The 7,135-nt window shown below is 32.9% G+C and overlaps 1 pseudogene across 1 annotated transcript; it reads right to left on the bottom strand.

The window, feature by feature from the left end:
- Nucleotides 1-405: 405 nt before the first annotated feature.
- Nucleotides 406-1,476, bottom strand: LOC306653540 (RNA-binding protein 3-like; annotated as a pseudogene). The gene has a single exon. The product of its transcript is annotated as an RNA-binding protein 3-like (transcript).
- Nucleotides 1,477-7,135: the final 5,659 nt, after the last annotated feature.

The following is a 7,135-nucleotide window of genomic DNA, read 5'->3' as shown; positions in this document are numbered from 1 at the left end:
TAGTGTTTGTCCTTTTGTGACCACTTCATTTCAGTGAGCATAGTGTCCTCAACATTCATCTGAGCTACGACAGGATTTCCTTCCTTTCAAAGGCTGAATGATATTCCATCTTACACTGTAATTTGCTCATCCGTCCATCTGTTGATGGAAACTTAGGTTGCTTCCACTTCTTGGATATTGTGAATAGTGCTTCTATTAACATGAGTGTGCAAATGTCTTCTTTGAGACCGTGGTTCATTTCTTTTGGATATACCACCTAGAAGTGGGATTGCTAGATCAGATGTTTATTCTATTGCTCAATTTTTTTTTTAATTTGTGTACAGGTTTATATTTTAATCAGTTCTGTAAAGGATATCCTACTCACTACAAGAGTCACAACAGAATATTTTTCTCCCAGCGATAACAAAATGACATTCACAAACATTTTTAAAAAGCTTGTCTGTATAATCAAGGTGGTGATCTTGAATTTTAAGAAAAAGTATCATGTTATTGACACAGCTTGCTTACAGGTACATTTGGAAATTACTCTCTAATCATGATAAATATTGTATACAGGTTTTTAAATGTCCCCAACTTTAGCCTTAAAAAATTAAGTCTGGCCAAACTTTTCTTTTGCAGAAGCAATAATCCTGAGAGCCCAAACTAAAAACCTGGTAAAAGGAAAATACCTGGGCTCAACAAATGTCCCAGAATTTGTCTTTAAATGAGAAAAAAATTTACATGGAGCTTTTTAAAAGGTCTTTTAACAAGCTACCTTGGGAGCTCAATTCAAAAATAGAAGTTGATGTACTAAAACAGATGTTTCAGCGCAGCTCCAAAAATCTTTCAAAATACAGCGATTTGGAAGGACGATCCTGGATCAGAAGTGTTATTCCTTGTGTATCTACTTCATGTGTGCATGCCTCAATCAGTTGTCGTATTGTCTTGGTAATTTCCTCCTGAGTAGCAGTCATAGCCACCATGGCTGCCACTGTAGTCTCGGGACCTTCCATATCCATATCCATATCCATATCCATATCCATATCCTCCAGGTCGACTGTCATACCAGCCACTCCCATAACCCTGGTCCACCTCTAGAGTAGCTGCGACCACGTCCAAGGGCTCCAGAGGCACCCCCATTGGTGCCCGGGCAGACTTACCAGCATGGTCCGCACAGATCTGCCGACCATCCAGGGACTCTCCATTCATGGCTTTCATGGCATCTGAGGCATGTTCTGGGTTGGTGAAGGTGATGAAGCCAAAACCCCTGGATCGCTGAGTCTCCCGGTCCTTGACAACAACCACCTCAGAAATAGGCCCAAAGCTGCTGAAGTGGTCTTCCAGCGCCTGCTCATCGGTATTGAAGTTGAGCCCTTCTATGAAGAGCTTCCCTTCTTCAGAAGACATGGCAGCGAATTTGAATCCTGGAAATCAAAAAGGAGAGAGACAGGAGGCTCTGAAGAGTAGGGAGGAAAGGGTCTACTTTTCATTTCTGATAAACCACTATACCATTTTCTATACCAGTGCTCCATTTTGTAATTCTACCAACAAGGCACAAAGTATCCCGTTTTGCCACAACCTTATTAACATTTATTTTTGTTTTTCTTTGTGTTTGTTTGTTCTTGATAGAACCCAACTTAGTGGTTATGGGGGAATATCTCATTGTGGTTTTGATTTGCATCTCATTAATAGCGATGGTGATAGTGATGGTGATGTTGATCATCTTTCAATATGGTTTTTGTCATTTGCATAATGTGTTTGGATAAGTACCCATTCCAGTCCTTTACATACTTTTAAATTGGGCTATTGGATTTTTATTTTCGAGTGGGAAGAGGGTTTTTTTAATAGTCTCAATATTATCTCTTGTCAGACACATGATCTGTAAATATTTTCTCCCATTCTGTAGTTTTTATTTCACTATATTGACTATGTTTTGGATGCACAAAATTTTTATTTTGGGGAATTTCTCCTTTTTTATTGGTGCTTTATATTGGTACATAATAGTGGGATTGGTTGTTACATATTCATTTATGCCCCAAATATAACAATATGATATGGTCAAAAATTCTTTAAAAACAGTTGATTTGCACCCAGTTTTCTTTTCTTCCAACATAATTTTATTGGTGCTTTATAGTTGTACATAATAGTGGGATTTTTTTTTATATATTCATACATGCACACAATACAACAAAACAATTTTGGTTAGTGGCACTTCCCTTCTCCCTCTCTGCTGACTACCACCTGATCATTTTCCTCTACTGATCTCCCTTTGATTTTTGTGAGATTCACCCACACACCTTCCTTTTTCTTTTTCCTTTCTAATTTCCACATATGAAATAAAACATATGCCCTGACCTTCTGAGTTTGGCTTATTTCACTTAACATAATAATCTCAAGTTCCATCCATTTTCCTGCAAATAACACAATTTTACTCTTCTTCATGGCTGAATAAAACTCCATTGTGTAGATATACCACATTTTCTTTATCCATTCATCTGTTGATGGACTCCTAGGCTGGTTCCATAGTTTAGCTATTGTTGATGCAGAAAAAAATTTTTGTTAGATTTAGTTCCATCCATCTATTTAACTTTTGTAGTCTGTGCTTTTGATGTCATGTTCAGGAAATCATTGTCAAATAAACTTGCACCAAAGTTTTCAACTGTGTTTTCTTCGAGATATTTTCTAATTTTAGGTCTTTAATCCATTTTGAGTTAATTTTTGAATATGTCTTAAGAGTTCAAGCTCCTTCTTCTTCAAATGACTATCTAGTTTTCCCAGCACCATTTGTTGAAGAAACCGTACTTTCCCCATTAAGTAATCTTGGTACCCTTGTCAGAGATAATTGGACTATAGACACAAAGGTTTTTACCTGAGCTCTCTATTCTCTTCCATTAATCTACTTGTTGGCCTTTATGCCAGTACCATACTGTTTTAATTAATGTAGCTTTATATGTTTTGAACTTAGGAAGTATGATGTTTCCAGCTTGGTTCTTTTTAAAAACTGTTTTAGATATTTGAGATTCTTTGAAATTTCATATGAAGTTTTCTATTTCTGCCAAAAAAAAAAAAAATGCTGGTGGGATTTTTAAAAGTATGGATGAAAACTGTAGATTGCTTTGGTAAATAAATTGGACATCTTAACAATATTGTCTTCCTGTCCATGAATATGTGATGTCCTTCCATTTATTCCTGTCTTATCTAATGTTTTCTCGTAATGTTTTGTAGTTTTTGGTATGCAACTTTCACTTCCATGGTTAAGTTTATTCTTAAAAATATTTTATTCTTTTCATGCTAGTGTGAATGAAATTGTATTCTTGGTTTTCTTTTTAGATTGTTATTGTTGGTGTAGAGAAATAGCTGGTATCTGTTTGCTGATTTTGCATTTTGCAATTTGGATGAATTTATTTATTAGTTCCAGCAATCTGGGTACATTTGTGTTATCATTAGTATTTTCTATATATAAGACCATGTCATCTGCAGGCAAATAATTTGCTTCCCTCTTTTCTATTTAAATGCCTTTTATTTCATTTTCTTATCTACTTTCTCTGACTAGAGCTTCCAATATTGTTAAATAAAAGCATCAAGAGTGGGAATCTTTTTCTTGTTTCAATATTTGACAAAAAACTTTCAGTCTTTCAGGTTACGTATAATCCTGAGGGATTTATTAAATGACTTTTATTATGTTGAAGTAATTTTCTTTTATTGATGGTTTCTTCCATGGTTTTATAATGGAATACATATTGAATTAATGCCAAATGTTTTTTGCATCAATTGAAATATGTGATTTTTCTGTCTTTGATTCTGTGAATGTGGAATGTTACCTTGATTGATTTTCACCTGTTGAATCATCCTTACATTTTAAGAATAAGTATATTTTGGTCATGGTGTACAATCTTTTTGATGTACTATTGAATTGGATTTGCTAATATTTAGTTAAAGATGTTTGTGTCCATGTTCATTAGGGATATTTGGTTAATAATTTTTATTTTTTGTCATGTCTTTCTCTAGATTTGGTATTAGAGTTATACTGGCCTCATATGTGATGACTTTGAAAGTTTTGCTTCTTCTTCAGTTTTAGGGAGTATCAGGAGGATTAATTATTCCTTGAATGTTAATTTTTCTTTGAAATTTTTTGTAGAATTATGCAGTGATACCACCTTTTTATTCCTGGGATTTTCTTTTTTTATGAGAATTTCAAATCTTGTCCAAATTCCTTATTAATGATAAGTCTATTCCTATTTTCCATTTCTTCATGATTTGGTCTTAGTAGGTATCATGCTTCTAGAAATCCAGGTATTTCTTCTAGGTTGCTCAATTTGTCAGTGAGCAGGTGTTCATAGTCTTCCCTCATGATTCTTTCCATTTCTATGTTAGCAGTGGTAATGTTCCTTTTAAAATCTTCTTTTTAGTTATTTAAGGCATCTCTTTTTTTCTAGTTGTTTTAGTTAGTGGTTTCTCAATTTATTGATCTTTTCAGAAGTAAACTCTTAGTTTTACTGATTTTTCTCTCTTCCCTATTTCATTCCTCTCTGCTCTATCTTGTTTTCTTCCTTCTGCTAGTTTAATGTTCATTCTGTGTTCTAATTTCATTAGAAGTGACAAGGTACTTTATAATTTCTCTTGTACTTCTTTGATCCACTGGTTGTTTAGGAATATGTTGTTTAGTGCCCCAACTGGCGAATTTTCTAGTTATACTTTTGCTCTTGATTTCTAGTTTTATTTCATTCAAAATCACAATGTATGATTTCAGCTTCTGAGTCTGTTAAACTTGTTTTGTAGTCAAAGTTGTTGTCTAACATGTATAATGCTGTTATGTGTACATAATAACACTATATGCTATACTAATGTTTGGTGGAGGATTCTGTATTTATCTGTTGGGTCTAATTCATCTCTAGTGTGGTTTAAGTACTCTATTTCCTCATGATGTTATTCCATTTTTCTATTATTAATGTGGGCTATTGAAGTTTCCTATTATTGTTGTTGTCTATTTCTAACTTCACTTCTGTCAAAGTTTGCTTCATATATTTAGCATCTCTGAGGTATAATGCATGAATGTTAATAATTGTTATATGTTGGTAAAATGATTTTATTGTTATCTCTGATAACAGTTTTCAGTTTGTGGTCTATTTTGTCTGATATTAGTATAACAATCCCTCTTCCTTCTTGGCTTTCATTTGCATGAATATCTTTTCCCATCCTTTCTTTTTCTGTCTATGCATTCTATCTTGTGCATAGAACATGATTGGATCTTGTGTTTTTAGTCAACATATGTCTTTTGATTGGGAAATTTATTCCATTTACATTTAAAGTAATTACTGGTATGGAAGAAAATGAATGTGACTATTTCTTATATATACTGTAGGGTTTTTTCTTCTCCTTTCCTATCTTACTGCCTTCATTTATTTTATTATTTTTTTTTACTACTTTTATCAATACCTTTTTATTTTTTAAATTTTTATTTGGTCTTTTTAGTTATACATGACAGAAGAATTTATTTTTATATATTTATACAAGCATGGAATGTATATTATTCTATTTAGGATCCCAGTCTTTGAGACATACATGATGTTGAGAAACACTGTGGTATATTCATATATGTACATAAGAAAGTTATGTCAGAGTCATTCCACTGTCTTTCTATTCCTATCCCCCTTCCTTTTCTTCATTCTCCTTTGTCTATTCCACTGAACTTCTATTCTTTCCCTACCCGCCTATTGTGGGTTAGCACCCACATATCAGAGAGAGCATTTATTTTTGTAGTGATATGCTTTGACCACTTCTCACTTGATTTTATATACTGCATACGTATTTTCTTAGTCATTTGAATTTTATGTACCAAGCTTACAGTAATACAGATTAGTATGTTTCTCTATATATTTACCTTTACCAGAGAACCTTACATTTTCATATGACTTTTTGTTGTTCTCTACTGTCCTTTCAACTTAGATGACTTCCTTTAGCATTTGCTCTGTCAGAACGAGAGCAGGTATAGTAATCTGCATTTTTAAATTTTTAGATCAGTATTTTATTATGACTTTTTAATTTTTTATTAATTTTATATGTTCTAATTAGTTGTACATGGTAGTAGAATGTATTTATACATTTTGATAGATGATACATAAATGGAGTATAATTTCTTGTTTTACTGATTGTACATATTGTAGGATCACTTTGGTCATGCAGTCGTATATGTACATGAGGTAATAATGTCTTTTTCACTCTACTATTATTCCTTCTGCCATACCCCTTCCCCTCCCTTCACTCCCCTCTACCTAATATTTTGTATATCTGGGAAAGTCTTAATTTCTCTTTAATTTTTGGAGGAGAGTTTTACCTTATTCATTATTCTTGATAGACATTCTTTTTTTCCTCTTACCACCTTAAATGTATCATTTCATTCCTTTTGTCTGCAAAATTTCTTCCAGGCAATTCATTAATAATATTATGGTAACTCCCTTGTATATGATGAGTAGCTTTTCTCTTGCTGCTTTGAAGATTCTCTTTGTTTTTGATTTTATATAGCTTGCTTGACTGTAATTTGCCTCAATGTGTTTCTCTCAGATTTATTCCATATGAAGTTCTTTGAGCTTCTTTAATTTATATGCCCATTTGTTTCTTTGTATTTGGGAGATTTATAGCTATTATTGCTTTCTAATATACTCTGCCCCTTTCTCTCTCTTCTCTTTTTGGGTTTCCCATAATGCTTATATTGGTCTGTTTAATATATGCATTAAATAAGTCTTATAGACTCTTTACTTCATTTTCCTCCTTCTACTTGGATGATTCAGTGATTCCAAATTAACAGTTTTCAATATTCCTGATTCTTGTCTGATCAAGTCTCTTTTGGTTCTTTTCATAGCTTCTATTTTTGTTAGTACTCTCACTTTTTTCATGAATTCATGAATAATTCTCCTGTTTTTATTTACTTGTCTATGTTTGTTCTCTTTTAGTTCCATTGAGTACTTTTATGACAGCTGGTTTAAATGATTTGGCACGGTACTCAGTTTGCATTACTTTAGAATACTTTTTTTGAAATTTTATTTTATTCATTTCATTGGTATTGTTTCCCTATCTTGCTTATATGATTTATAATTTGTTTGCTGGGATTTGGACACTTGAAACATCAGCTACATTTTGAAGTCTTTATGTATTTGTA

The sequence above is a fragment of the Sciurus vulgaris genome (genome assembly GCF_902686455.1).
Source record: "Sciurus vulgaris genome assembly, chromosome: 2".
Taxonomy (NCBI): Eukaryota; Metazoa; Chordata; class Mammalia; order Rodentia; family Sciuridae; genus Sciurus; species Sciurus vulgaris.
This window is presented reverse-complemented; position numbering and strand designations above follow the sequence as displayed.